General features: G+C 59.7%; 1 non-coding gene across 1 annotated transcript; it reads left to right on the top strand.

The window, feature by feature from the left end:
- Positions 1-11,654: 11,654 nt before the first annotated feature.
- Positions 11,655-11,773, top strand: LOC131867785 (5S ribosomal RNA). Its single transcript, XR_009366317.1, has one exon. It is a non-coding gene; the product is annotated as a 5S ribosomal RNA (ribosomal RNA).
- The last annotated feature ends 3,227 nt before the right edge of the window (positions 11,774-15,000 follow it).

Raw genomic sequence — 15,000 nt, 5'->3', positions numbered from 1 at the left:
TGATAGCAATCGAGGTGTGAGGCGAAGGATGCAGAAGTGAGAGCCGAGGGATGTAGCAGAGATAGCAATCGGGGTGTGTGATGCAGAAGAGATAGCAATCGAGGTGTGCGGTGGGAAGGGCCCAGCAGCCAGAATGCATGAAGCGACGGATGAAGCAGTGATGACAACCGGGCTGTGAGGAGAGGAGGGATGCAGCCAAGAAAGCAATCAGGGCTCGAGGCAAGGGATGCATCAAGGATAGCAATCATGTTGTGAGGCGAGATTCCAAAGGCTAAACGTGAGAGGCTGCAGGGTCGACTCAGAGAGGTCTATGCATGTGAGAGGCTGAAAGCAAGGTCGACTCGGAGCGGTCTATGCATCGGGCGCGCTTGGGGCGACTACCAGTGCCAACCCCTTATCCCGCGACGCGTCCGACAAAGAGAACGTTCCAAGGCGGCAGAGGAGGTTACCAGCCGAAGGATGCAGTAGCAATAACAGGTATAGTTCCGCGGCGGCCGAGAAGACTCACCGCATAGGAATCGGGATGCGAGGCGAGGGATGCGGCGGGAAGGCCCCGACGGCTAAACGGAAGAGGCTGCAGGGCCGCCTCGGAATGGTCCAAGCATCGGATGCGATTGGGACGACTACCAGTGCCAACCCCTTATCCCGCGATGCGTCCGATACACAGATAGTTCCAAGGCGGCCGAGGAGCCTCACCGCATATCAATCGGGGTGCGAGGCGAGGGATGGGGCGGGAAGGCCCCAACGGCTAGACGGAAGAGGCTTCAGGGCCACCTCGGAATGGTCCAAGCATCGGACGCGCTTGGGGCGACTGCCAGTGCCAACCCCTTATCCCGCGATGCGTCCGATACACAGATGGTTCCAAGGCGGCCGAGGAGCCTCACCGCATAGCAATCGGGGGTGCGAGGCGAGGGATGGGGCGGGAAGGCCCCAACGGCTAGACGGAAGAGGCTTCAGGGCCGCCTAGGAATGGTCCAAGCATCGGACACGCTTGGGGCGACTACCAGTGACAGCCCCCTATCCCGCGATGCGTCCGATACGAAGATGGTTCCAAGGCGGCCGAGGAGCCTCACCGCATAGCAATCGGGGTGCGAGGTGGGGGATGCGGCGAGATGGCCCCAACGGCTAGACGGAAGAGGCCACAGGGCCGCGTCGGAATAGTCCAAGCATCGGACGCGCTTGGGGCGACTACCAGTGACAACCCCTTATCCCGCGATGCGTCCGATACGAAGATAGTTCCAAGGCGGCCGAGGAGCCTCACCGCATAGCAATCGGGGTGCGAGGTGGGGGATGCGGCGAGATGGCCCCAACGGCTAGACGGAAGAGGCTGCAGGGCCGCCTCGGAATAGTCCAAGCATCGGACGCGCTTGGGGCCACTACCAGTGACAACCCCTTATCCCGCAATGCGTCCGATACGAAGATAGTTCCAAGGCGGCCGAAGAGCCTCACCGCATAGCAATCGGGGTGCGAGGTGGGGGATGCGGCGAGATGGCCCCAACGGCTAGACGGAAGAGGCCACAGGGCCGCCTCGGAATAGTCCAAGCATCGGACGCGCTTGGGGCGACTACCAGTGACAACCCCTTATCCCGCGATGCGTCCGATACGAAGATAGTTCCCAGGCGGCCGAGGAGCCTCACCGCATAGCAATCGGGGTGCGAGGCGAGGGATGCGGCGAGATGGCCCCAAAGGCTAGACGGAAGAGGCTGCAGGGCTGCCTCGGAATAGTCCAAGCATCGGACGCGCTTGGGGCGACTACCACTGCCAACCCCTTATCCCGCGATGCGTTCGATACACAGATAGTTCCGAGGCGGCCGAGGAGGTGGGGGATGCAGCGAGATGGCCCCAACGGCTAGACGGAAGAGGCTGCAGGGCCGCCTCGGAATAGTCCAAGCATCGGACGCGCTTGGGGCGACTACCAGTGACAACCCCTTATCCCGCGATGCGTCCGATACACAGATAGTTCCGAGGCGGCCAAGGAGCCTCACCGCATAGCAATCGTGGTGCGAGGTGGGGGATGCGGCGAGATGGCCCCAACGGCTAGACGGAAGAGGCTGCAGGGCCGCCTCGGAATGGTCCAAGCATCGGATGCGCTTGGGGCGACTACCACTGCCAACCCCTTATCCCGCGATGCGTCCGATACACAGATAGTTCCAAGGCGGCCGAGGAGCCTCACAGCATAGCAATCAGGGTGCGAGGCGAGGGATGCGGCGAGAAAGCCCCAACGGCTAGAGGGAAGAGGCTTCAGGTCCGCCTCGGAATGGTCCAAGCATCGGACGCGCTTGGGGCGACTACCAGTGACAACCCCTTATCCCGCGACGCGTCCGATACACAGATAGTTCCAAGGCGGCCGAGGAGCCTCACCGCATAGCAATCGGGGTGCGAGGCGAGGGATGCGGCGAGAAGGACCCAACGGCTACACGGAAGAGGCTTCGGGGCCGCCTCGGAATGGTCCAAGCATCGGACGCGCTTGGGGCGACTACCAGTGACAACCCCTTATCCCGCGACGCGTCCGATACACAGATAGTTCCAAGGCGGCCGAGGAGCCTCACCGCATAGCAATCGGGGTGCGAGGCGAGGGATGCGGCGAGAAGGACCCAACGGCTACACGGAAGAGGCTTCGGGGCCGCCTCGGAATGGTCCAAGCATCGGACGCGCTTGGGGCGACTACCAGTGACAACCCCTTATCCCGCGACGCGTCCGATACACAGATAGTTCCAAGGCGGCCGAGGAGCCTCACCGCATAGCAATCGGGGTGCGAGGCGAGGGATGCGGCGAGAAGGACCCAACGGCTAGACGGAAGAGGCTTCGGGTCCGCCTCGGAATGGTCCAAGCATCGGACGCGCTTGGGGCGACTACCAGTGACAACCCCTTATCCCGCGACGCGTCCGATACACAGATAGTTCCAAGGCGGCCGAGGAGCCTCACCGCATAGCAATCGGGGTGCGAGGCGAGGGATGCGGCGAGAAGGACCCAACGGCTAGACGGAAGAGGCTTCGGGTCCGCCTCGGAATGGTCCAAGCATCGGACGCGCTTGGGGCGACTACCAGTGACAACCCCTTATCCCGCGACGCGTCCGATACACAGATAGTTCCAAGGCGGCCGAGGAGCCTCACCGCATAGCAATCGGGGTGCGAGGCGAGGGATGCGGCGAGAAGGACCCAACGGCTAGACGGAAGAGGCTTCGGGTCCGCCTCGGAATGGTCCAAGCATCGGACGCGCTTGGGGCGACTACCAGTGACAACCCCTTATCCCGCGACGCGTCCGATACACAGATAGTTCCGAGGCGGCCGAGGAGCCTCACCGCATAGCAATCGGGGTGCGAGGCGAAGGATGCGGCGAGAAGGACCCAACGGCTAGACGGAAGAGGCTTCGGGTCCGCCTCGGAATGGTCTAAGCATCGGACGCGCTTGGGGCGACTACCAGTGACAACCCCTTATCCCGCGACGCGTCCGATACACAGATAGTTCCAAGGCGGCCGAGGAGCCTCACCGCATAGCAATCGGGGTGCGAGGCGAGGGATGCGGCGAGAAGGACCCAACGGCTAGACGGAAGAGGCTTCAGGGCCGCCTCGGAATGGTCCAAGCATCGAACGCGCTTGGGGCGACTACCAGTGACAACCCCTTATCCCGCGACGCGTCCGATACACAGATAGTTCCGAGGCGGCCGAGGAGCCTCACCGCATAGCAATCGGGGTGCGAGGCGAGGGATGCGGCGAGAAGGACCCAACGGCTAGACGGAAGAGGCTTCAGGGCCGCCTCGGAATGGTCCAAGCATCGGACGCGCTTGGGGCGACTACCAGTGACAACCCCTTATCCCGCGACGCGTCCGATACACAGATAGTTCCGAGGCGGCCGAGGAGCCTCACCGCATAGCAATCGGGGTGCGAGGCGAGGGATGCGGCGAGAAGGACCCAACGGCTAGACGGAAGAGGCTTCAGGGCCGCCTCGGAATGGTCCAAGCATCGGACGCGCTTGGGGCGACTACCAATGACAACCCCTTATCCCGCGACGCGTCCGATACACAGATAGTTCCGAGGCGGCCGAGGAGCCTCACCGCATAGCAATCGGGGTGCGAGGCGAGGGATGCGGCGAGAAGGACCCAACGGCTAGACGGAAGAGGCTTCAGGGCCGCCTCGGAATGGTCCAAGCATCGGACGCGCTTGGGGCGACTACCAGTGACAACCCCTTATCCCGCGACGCGTCCGATACACAGATAGTTCCGAGGCGGCCGAGGAGCCTCACCGCATAGCAATCGGGGTGCGAGGCGAGGGATGCGGCGAGAAGGACCCAACGGCTAGACGGAAGAGGCTTCAGGGCCGCCTCGGAATGGTCCAAGCATCGGACGCGCTTGGGGCGACTACCGTTGCCAACCCCTTATCCCGCGATGCGTCTGATACACAGATAGTTCCGAGGCGGCCGAGGAGCCTCACCGCATAGCAATCGGGTTGCGAGGCAGATTATTGGGAAGGGAACCCCCTGGGATGCGGCTCAAGCAGTGCCCAAAGGGACTGGAATGCGGAATCACATCGAGAGACCCAAATGCTATACGAGGGCTCAAATCGATAATTCGATTTGGCCACGACATGGACGCATCGGAACGACTACCTTTGCCGAACCACTCGCAATTGCATCCATACCGAAACCAATAGACATTTCCGTTAGAGCCCTCGCATAGCATTCGGGAATCTCGCATGCCCCTCTAAATCGACCAATGCTGGCGCTCAATGAAAATCCGAGCGCTACCACCGTTCGAGCGCCAGCATTGGTCGAGTTAGAGGGGCACGGGGGAGAATGCTCCAGTCAACACCTCCCCTATATAAGTTATTTGTCCGATTCTCGCACAACCGTAGTCTGCCTCGTCGAATCAAACAACGGTCCCAGATTCCGACTTCCGTTCCGTAGAGACCCAAAAGCTAGATGGAGGCTCGCAAGAAAGAGAGTCGGCGCATAGCAATCGGGTTTCTCGAACGTTTAGGGACCGAGCTCACTTGCGGATAGGGCAAAATCCGCCAAGCAACCCAAAAGCTAGACGGGGGCTCGAATCGAATCGCCTAGGCGGCCACAACAACGACGTGTTGGATCGACTACCAGTGCCAAACCATTCAGCAAGACTAGTCTGTGTCGAGGCCGGATAGAGATTCTCAGAGAGCGCCCGCATAGCATTTAGGAGACCTGCCGCGTCCCTCACACTCGACAAATGGTGGTGCACGTTTATAAATCCGAGCGATCCCAACCCTTTCAAGCACCAACATCGGTCGAGATAGAGGGGCACGGAGGGGGCTGCGTGAGACAACACAGTCCCCTATATAAGTTATTTGTCCGATTCTCACACATCCGAAGAATGGTCATCAAATCGGACAACAGCCCAAACTTCCGACTTCCGTCCCAGAAAGCCCAAGAGCTATCTAAAACGTTCATGGCCGGAACTCGATCGCGGCTATACCAGTCCGCCAAGCAACCCAAAAGCTAGACTGGAGCTCTAGTCGAATCACCTCTGTGGCCATTGCAAGGACGTGTTGGAGCGACTACCATTGCCGAACCATTCCGCAGGTCGAGTCCATACCAAGGCCGCATAGAGATTCACGATGAGCTCCTGCATAGCAATCAGGAGACTTGCCGTGTCCATCACAATCGATAAATCCTGGTGCAAGATTTTTGCATCCGAGCGCTCCAACCAGTCGAGCACCAGCATCAATCGACATAAACGGGCACGGGGGGAGGATGCTCGAGAACACTACCTCCCCTATATAAGTTATTTGTCCGATTCTCAAGCAGCCGAAGTCTGGTCATCGAATCGGGTCAAAGACCACAACTTCCGACTTTACCCACAATGCAAGTCATCGAATCGAACATCGGCCCCCGAGTCGGACTCCATGCGTATGTCAGGTCATCGGACCCAAATTCCGCCTTCCTGCGCATGGCGGGCCATCAATATCAACTCGGTCATCGGACCCAAACTCCGCCTTTTTGCGTATGGCACGCCTTCAAATCGGTCATCGGACCCAAATTCCGCCTTCCTGTGCATGGCGGGCCATCAACATCAACTCGGTCATCGGACCCAAATTCCGCCTTTCTGCGCATGGCACGCCATCAACTCGGTCATCGGACCCAAATTCCGCCTTCCTGCGCATGGCAGGTCATCGGACACAAATTCAGACCTCGCCAATATGCCTACGTATCGAATCGGTCATCGGACCCAACTTCCGACTTCATCCATACTGTAGGGTCTTTGAGGTTGGCGCGGTGCGCTCAACCCAGGGAGTCGACCCATCGAAGCATACACCTCCCCTATATAAGCTATTTGTCCGATTCCCACACCTGTGTAGTTTGCACCTCTGACCAGGACATCGACCCCAACTTCCGAACTCGACTGCAACGACGGCACCAGCGCCTTGGTGCGCACCTTGCGACGCACAGTCCCAACATTCGCCTTCCTGCACATGGCAGGTCATCGGACCCAAATTCCGACCTCGCGAGTATGCCTACATATCGAATCGGTCATCGGACCCAACTTCCGACTTCATCCATACCGTAGGGTCTTTGAGGTTGGCGCGGTGCGCTCAACCCGGGGAGTCGACCCAACGAAGCATACACCTCCCCTATATAAGCTATTTGTCCGATTCCCACACCTGTGTAGTTTGCACCTCCGATCAAGACATCGACCCCAACTTCCGAACTCGCCTCCAACGACCGAACCAGCGCCTTGGTGCGCACCTTGCAACGCACAGTGCCAACATTCGCCTTCCTGCACGTGGCAGGTCATCGGACCCAAATTCCGACCTCGCGAGTATGCCTACATATCGAATCGGTCATCGGACCCAACTTCCGACTTCATCCATACCGTAGGGTCTTTGAGGTTGGCGCGGTGCGCTCAACCCGGGGAGTCGACCCAACGAAGCATACACCTCCCCTATATAAGCTATTTGTCCGATTCCCACACCTGTGTAGCTTGCACCTCCGATCAGGACATCGACCCCAACTTCCGAACTCGACTAAAAAGACCGCACCAGCGCCTTGGTGTGCACCTTGCAACGCACAGTGTCAACATTCGCCTTCCTGCACATGGCAGGTCATCGGACCCAAATTCCGACCTCATGAGCATACCTACTAATCGAATTGGTCATCGGACCCAACTTCCGACTTCATCCATACCGTAGGGTCTTTGAGGTTGGCGCGGTGCGCTCAACCTGGGGAGTCGACCCATCGAAGCATACACCTCCCCTATATAAGCTATTTGTCCGATTCCGACACCTGTGTAGTTTGCACCTCCGCTCAGGACATCGACCCCAACTTCCGAACTCGCCTGCAACGACCGAACCAGCGCCTTGGTGCGCACCAAAAGTGCGCACTTTTGGAGGGCACTTTTGTGCGCTCCAAAGGTGCGCACTTTTGGAGGGCACTTTTCTGCGCTCCAAAGGTGCGCACTTTTGGAGGGCACTTTTTGGAGGGCACTTTTCTGCGCTCCAAAGGTGCGCACTTTTGGAGGGCACTTTTTGGAGGGCACTTTTCTGCGCTCCAAAGGTGCGCACTTTTGGAGGGCACTTTTTGGAGGGCACTTTTCTGCGCTCCAAAGGTGCGCACTTTTGGAGGGCACTTTTTGGAGGGCACTTTTCTGCGCTCCAAAGGTGCGCACTTTTGGAGGGCACTTTTTGGAGGGCACTTTTCTGCGCTCCAAAGGTGCGCACTTTTGGAGGGCACTTTTCTGCGCTCCAAAGGTGCGCACTTTTGGAGGGCACTTTTTGGAGGGCACTTTTCTGCGCTCCAAAGGTGCGCACTTTTGGAGGGCACTTTTTGGAGGGCACTTTTCTGCGCTCCAAAGGTGCGCACTTTTGGAGGGCACTTTTTGGAGGGCACTTTTCTGCGCTCCAAAGGTGCGCACTTTTGGAGGGCACTTTTGTGCACTCCAAAGGTGCGCACTTTTGGAGGGCACTTTTCCTGTGCTCCAAAGGTGCACACCTAGGTGAGCACCTTCGACCACACCTTGTAGCACACCAAACTCTGACTTTCGACTTCATCCGCAATGCAGGGTCTTTGAGGTTGGCGCAATGCGCACAACCAGGGGAGTCGACCCATCAAACCCAACACCTCCCCTATATAAGCTATTTGTCTGATTCTCATACATGCGTAGCCTGCAGGAGCAATTAGGACATCGACCCCAACTTTCGGCTTCTAAACGAAAACAAGGTCTTTGAGGTTGGTGTAATGCGAACAACTAGGGGAGTCAACCCATCAAACCCAACACCTCCCCTATATAAGCTATTTGTCTGATTCTCATACATGTGTAGTCTACAGGAGCAATTAGGACATCGACCCCAACTTTTGACTTCTTAACGAAAACAAGGTCTTTGAGGTTGACGTAATGCGCACAACCAGGGGAGTCGACCCATCAAACCCAACACCTCCCCTATATAAGCTATTTGTCCGATTCTCATACATGTGTAGCCTGCAGGAGCCATTAGGACATTGACCCCAACTTTTGACTTCTTAACGAAAACAAGGTCTTTGAGGTTGGCGTAATGCGCACAACCAAGGGAGTTGACCCATCAAACCCAACACCTCCCCTATATAAGCTATTTGTCTGATTCTCATACATGTGTAGCCTGCAACAACGATTAGGACATCCACCCCAACTTCTGAATTCGTCTGCGTTGACCGCACCAAAGGTGCACGCCTTGGTGCTCACCAAAATCCGACTTCCGACTTCTTCTGCTATGCGGGGTCTTTGAGGTTGGCGCAGTGCGCACAACCAGGGGAGTCAACCCACCGAATGCAACACCTCCCCTATATAAGCTATTTGTCTGATTCTCATACATGCGTAGACTGCAGCAATGATTAGGACATCCACCCCAACTTTTGACTTCTTAAACAAGACAGGGTCTTTGAAGTTGGTGCAGTGCACACAACCAGGGGAGTCGACCCATCAAACGCAACACCTCCCCTATATAAAGCTATTTGTCCGATTCTCATACGTGTAGTCTGCAGCAGCGATTAGGACATCGACCCCAACTTCCGAATTCGTTTGCATTGACCGCACCAAAGGTGCACGCCTTGGTGTGCACCCTGGAGTGCACTTTGGTGCTCACCTCGGTGCACACTTTGGTGTGCACCTCGGTGTGCACCAAAGGTGCGCACCTTGGAGCGCACCAAAGGTGTACACTTTGGAGCGCACCACATAGGGTCTTTGAGAGGTTGGCGCAGTGCGCACACCAAGGTGGGTGTTGAGGTGCGTGCCGAGGTGGGTGGGTGCTAGGGTGCGCTCCATGGTGGGTGCCAGGGTGGGTGCGTGCTAGGGTGGATTCCAAAGAGGGTCATAGGGTGGGTGCCAAGGTGGGTTGGTGATATAGTGGGTTCAAAGGTGGGTACTAGGGTGGGTTCCAAGGTGGGTCACAAGTTGGGTGCCAGGATGCGTGGGTGTTAGGTTGGGTGCCAAGGTGGGCTCCTGCGTGGGTGGGTGCTAGGGTGGGTTTCAAGGTGGACGCGAGGGCGGGTGCCAAGGTGGGTAACAAGTTGGGTGTTAGGATGGGTGAGTGCTAGAGTGGGTGCCAAGGTGGGTGGGTGCTAAGGTGGATGCCAAGGTGGTTCACAGGGTGGGTGGGTTCTAGGGTGAGTTCCAAGGTGGGTCACAGGTTCAGTGCTAGGGTGGGTGTCAAGGCGGGTGTCGAGGTGCCTGGGTGCTAGGGTGTGGATGCCAATGTGGGTCATAGGGTGGGTACTAGGGTGGGCTGCAATGTGGGTGCCAAGGTGGGTAACATGCTCGGTGGGTTCTAAATTGGGTGCCAGGGTGGGTGTGCACCCACCTTGCCCGAGGTGGGTGCCAAGGTGCCAGTGTGGGTGGGTGCTAAGGTGGATGCCAAGGTGGGTGAGAAGGTGGGTGATAGGTTGAGTGGTAGGATGGGTGGGTGCCAAGATGGGTCACAGGGTGGGTGCAAGGGTGGGTAGGTGCTAGGGTTGGTGTCAGGGTGGGTGGGTGCTAGGTTGGGTTCCAAGGTGGGTGCGAGGGTGAGTGTCAAGGTGGGTCACAGGTTAGGTGCTAGGATGGGTGAGTGCTAGGGTGCAAAGGTGCCAGGGTGGGTGCTAGGATGGGTCGATGCTAGGGTGAGTGGCAAGGTGGGTCCACAAGTGTCAAGGTGGGTGCCGAGGTGGGTGCCAAGTCGGCGACTGCTATGGTGGATGCCAAGGTGGGTCATGGGGTGGGTGCCAAGTTGCTAGGTTGGGTTCCAAGGTGGGTGCCAACGTGGGTGCTAGGGTGCGTGGGTTAAAGGGTGTGTCACAACGTGGGTGCCAGGATGGGTGCGCACCCACACTGGCCAAGACGGGTGCGGGTGCAAGGTTGGGTTCCAAGCCCGGTCACAGGCTGGGTGCTAGGATGGGTGGGTGCCAAGGTGGGCACCAGGGTGGGTGCACCCACCCTGGCCAAGGTGGGTCACGGGGTGGGTCCTAGGGTGGGTAACGGGGTGGGTACTAAGGTGCGTGCCAAGGTGGGTCATAGGGTGGGTGCCAAGGTGGGCACCAGGGTGGGTGTGCACCAACCCTAGCCAGGGTAGGTCACGGGGTGGTTGTCGGGGTGGGCGTCAAGGAGCCAAGGTGGGTGGCAAGTAGCCAAGTTGCGTGCCAAGGTGGGTGTCGGGGTGGGTGCCAAGGATCCAAGGTGGGTGCCAAGGAACCAAGGTGGGTGTCTGGGTGGGTGCCGAGGTGGGAGCCAGGGTGGGTCCCAAGGTGAGTGCAAAGGTGGGTGCCAGGGTCAAGGTGAGTGCCAATGTGGGTTCCAAGGTGCCAGGGTCAGGGTGAGTGCCAATGTGGGTTCAAAGGTGCTAAGTTGGGTGCGAGGTTGGGTGCGAGGGTGGGTGGGTGCCAAGGTGTGCTAGGTGGAAGCCCGGGTGGGTCGGCATCCCATGGGTGTCGAGTTGGGTGCCTGATGGGTGCTTCTTGTCAAGTTTTAGTCGTCGGGACTCATTTCGAGCCTTAGAGGTCGTTTCTTGTCCGGTTGCCCTGTCTTCGACCTGGGAACCCAATTTTGGTCCTCGGGTCCCATTTTTTTTTGTCTCGCATCCCACTTTTGGCCTGTGGCCTTTTCGGGGTCGATTCTCGTTTTGGGCATCAGAGCATGTTTCTTCTCCTAAAACCCAATATTTGTTTATTAAGTCTCGGAACACATTTTTGTTCTCGTGGACCCATCATGGGTCTTGGAACGCATTTGTGGTCCTTGGGTCCCATTTTGCATCCCGAAACTTGTGTTTTGGTGCTTGATCCCTATTTTGGGTGCCCACCTTGCACCAAGTGCGCACCCGGGGCAAACCGAGCGCCTTGGTGCACCGGGGCAAGATCGAGCGTGCACCCGAGGCGCCCCGAACATGCACCAAGGTGCACTCGGCCCACATGTGAGCGCAGGTCGTTGCGCCCGAGGTGGTGTGTGGGCACCGCGTTGCAGACGGGACACTGCACGCACACGACGCCCCCTCCAGGTGCACGCACGTAGGCCGGGCCGGGTGCACACCCGACGCCCTAGCAAGGTGCGCGCACCCGGGCAGGGCTCACACTTGGCGAACGGGGCGCACTTCGCGAGGGAGGGTGTGCACCTCGACGGGGGTGGGTGGCCGGGGTGGATTCGCACGTGGGTCGCGGTTTGCTAAGTACACACTGCGACAAGCTCATAACGGGTGCGATCATACCAGCGTTAGTGCACCGGATCCCATCAGAACTCCGCAGTTAAGCGCGCTTGGGCCGGAGTAGTACTGGGATGGGTGACCTCCCGGGAAGTCCCGGTGTTGCACCCTTTTTTAGTTTTTCGCCGGGCGTCGCAATGCTATTTGAATAAACCTTTTGCCCGTTTGCGTTCTCGTCGGGGCCGGGCCGGGCCGGGGTGCGCTGCCCGCACTACCGCGCGCGCGGGGGCGACACCGAGCGCGCACCCGAGGCGCCCCGAGCACACAGGCCACGGTGCAACCCGGGCGTTGTGCGCGCACCCCGGTGCGCCCGAGGTGCTGCGCGCGCACCCAGGTGAAATCGGTGTGCACCTCGGCCAGTGCGCGCTCGGTCGAGTCGCGCACGTTGGCCAAGGTGCACGGTGATGTTTCTTACTCTAAGGTTCCGCACCAGACGCCCGGGACAGGTGAGCGAAGCTGGGCGGGGCCGGGTGCGCGGCCGGGGCAGGTGCACGCAGCTGGAGAGAGCTTTGGAGCACACTTCGGAGCGCACCAATGATGCGCTCCATTCAAAAGTTTCCTGAAAAGGCAAAAAAAGTTGAGATTATAGAATTTCCCACTTGAGAGATTGTAAAAAAAAAAAATTTAAAATGAAGGAAACGCGGGTGCCAAGGTGTGCGCAGCCCAGCCAAGGTGTGCGCACCAAGGCGCCCACCCTGGCGAAGGTGCACGCAAGGTGCGCACCCGAGGCAAACCGGACAATTAACCCAACTTTCGACTTCGCGCGCACCTTGGAGCGCACTTCGGAGCGCTCCTTGGTGCGCACCAATCTTGGGCACCTCGGAGTGCACCATGGCGCCCACCAAGGTGCGCACCCGGGGCAAACCGAGCTCCGACTTCGTGCGCACCTTGGAGCGCACGAAAGGTGCGCACCATGGCGCCCACCAAGGTGCGCAGCCCAGCCAAGGCGTGCGCATCAAGGTGCGCACCCTGGCGAAGGTGCGCACCCGGGGCAAACCGAGCTCCGACTTCGTGCGCACCTTGGAGCGCACAAAAGGTGCGCAACCCAGCCAAGGTGTGCGCACCCCGGTCAAACCGAGCTCCGAATCGTGCGCACCAGAGGTGCACGCCATCGTGCGCACCTTGGAGCACACTTCGGAGCCCTCCTTGGTGCGCGCCGATGTTGCGCACCTCGGAGCGCACCCGGGGAAAACAATGCAATTAACCCGACTTTCGACTTCGTGGGCACCTCGGAGCGCTCTCGGGTTCGCACCTCGGAGCACACCGAGGTGCGCACCTTTGATGCGCTGCCTTCACCAATTTCCAGAAAAGGCAAGAAAACATTGAGAAGGTGTGCGCACCGAGGTGCCCACCCTGGCGAAGGTGCACGCGAGGTGCGCACCCGGGGCAAACCGGGCTCCGACTTCGTGCACGCCGCACCTTGGAGCACACTTCGGAGCGCTCCTTGGTGGGGCGCAACCCAGCCGAGGTGCCCACCCCGGCGAAGGTGCACGCGAGGTGCGCACCCGGGGCAAACCGGGCTCCGACTTCGTGCACGCCATGGTGCCCACCGCGGCGAAGGTGCACGCGAGGTGCGCACCCGGGGCAAACCGGGCTCCGACTTCGTGCACGCCGCACCTTGGAGCACACTTCGGAGCGCTCCTTGGTGCGCACCATGGTGCCCACCAGGGCGCGCAACCCCGCCGAAGGTGCACGCGAGGTGCGCACCCGGGGCAAACCGGGCTCCGACTTCGTGCACGCCGCACCTTGGAGCACACTTCGGAGCGCTCCTTGGTGCGCACCATGGTGCCCACCAGGGCGCGCAACCCCGCCGAAGGTGCACGCGAGGTGCGCACCCGGGGCAAACCGGGCTCCGACTTCGTGCACGCCATGGTGCGCACCGCGGCGAAGGTGCGCACCCGGGGCAAACCGGGCTCCGACTTCGTGCACGCCGCACCTTGGAGCACACTTCGGAGCGCTCCTTGGTGCGCACCAGGGCGCGCAACCCAGCCGAGGTGCCCACCCCGGCGAAGGTGCACGCGAGGTGCGTACCCGGGGCAAACCGGGCTCCGACTTCGTGCACGCCGCACCTTGGAGCACACTTCGGAGCGCTCCTTGGTGCGCACCATGGTGCCCACCAGGCCGCGCAACCCAGCCAAGGTGTGCGCACCAAGGTGCACGCGAGGTGCGCACCCGGGGCAAACCGGGGTCCGACTTCGTGCACGCCGCACCTTGGAGCACACATCGGGGCGCTCCCGGGTTCGCACCGGCGTTGCGCACCGTGGTGGGCACCTCGGAGCACACCAAGGTGGGCAGCGAGGTGCGCACCTTTGATGCGATGCCTTCACTAATTTCCATAAAAGGCAAAAAAAAAACGAGATTTTAAAATTTCCGTTTTGAAAGATAGTGAGAAAAAGGGAATGCTGGTGCCATCTTGAGCCCGCCCTGGTGCGCAGCCCAGCCAAGGTGTGCGCACCAAGGTGCCCACCCTGGCGAAGGTGCGCGCCCGGGCAATTAACCCAACTTCCAACTTCGCGCGCGCCAGGGTGGGAGCGCACCCAACAACCGGGCCTGGGAAGAGCCAATGCGAGAAACCCCACCAAACGCTCTGACAAAAAAAGAGGGGGCGCTCCAGTAACCCCGCTTCGGAGCGCACCCTGGGCAAACCCAGCCAAGGTGCCCACCCCGGCCAAGGTGCAGGCGAGGTGCGCACCCGGGGCAAACCGGGCTCCGACAACGTGCACGCCGCACCTTGGAGCACACTTCGTAGCGCTCCCGGGTGCGCACCTCAGAGCACACCAAGGTGGGCAGCGAGGTGCGCACCTTTGATGCGCTGCCTTCACTAATTTCCAGAAAAGGCAAAAAAAAAAGGAGATTTTAAAATTTCCGTTTTGAAAGATAGTGAAAAAAACGGAACGCGCGTGCCATCTTGAGCCCGCCCTGGTGCGCAGCCCAGGTAAGGTGCCCACCCTGGCAAAGGTGCGCACCCGGGCAATTAACCCTACTTCCGACTTCGTGCGCGCCAGGGTGGCAACCGGGCCTCGGAAGAGCCAATGCGAGAAACCCCACCAAACGCTCCGACAAAAAAAGAGGCGGCGCTCCAATAACCCCGCTTCGGAGCGCAGCCGGGGCAAACCCAGCCAAGGTGCCCACCCCGACGAAGGTGCACGCGAGGTGCGCACCCGGGGCAAACCGGGCTCCGACAACGTGCACGCAGCACCTTGGAGCACACTTCGAAGCACTCCCGGGTGCCCACCGGCGTTGCGCACCGTGGTGGGCAGCGAGGTGCGCACCTTTGATGCGCTGCCTTCACTAATTTCCAGAAAAAGGCAAAAAAAAATGAGATTTTAAAATTTCCG

Source organism: Cryptomeria japonica, unplaced genomic scaffold (assembly GCF_030272615.1).
Source record: "Cryptomeria japonica unplaced genomic scaffold, Sugi_1.0 HiC_scaffold_184, whole genome shotgun sequence".
Classification (NCBI taxonomy): Eukaryota; Viridiplantae; Streptophyta; class Pinopsida; order Cupressales; family Cupressaceae; genus Cryptomeria; species Cryptomeria japonica.
Note: the sequence above shows the minus strand (reverse complement) of the source record. Positions and strands in the feature narration are given on the sequence as shown.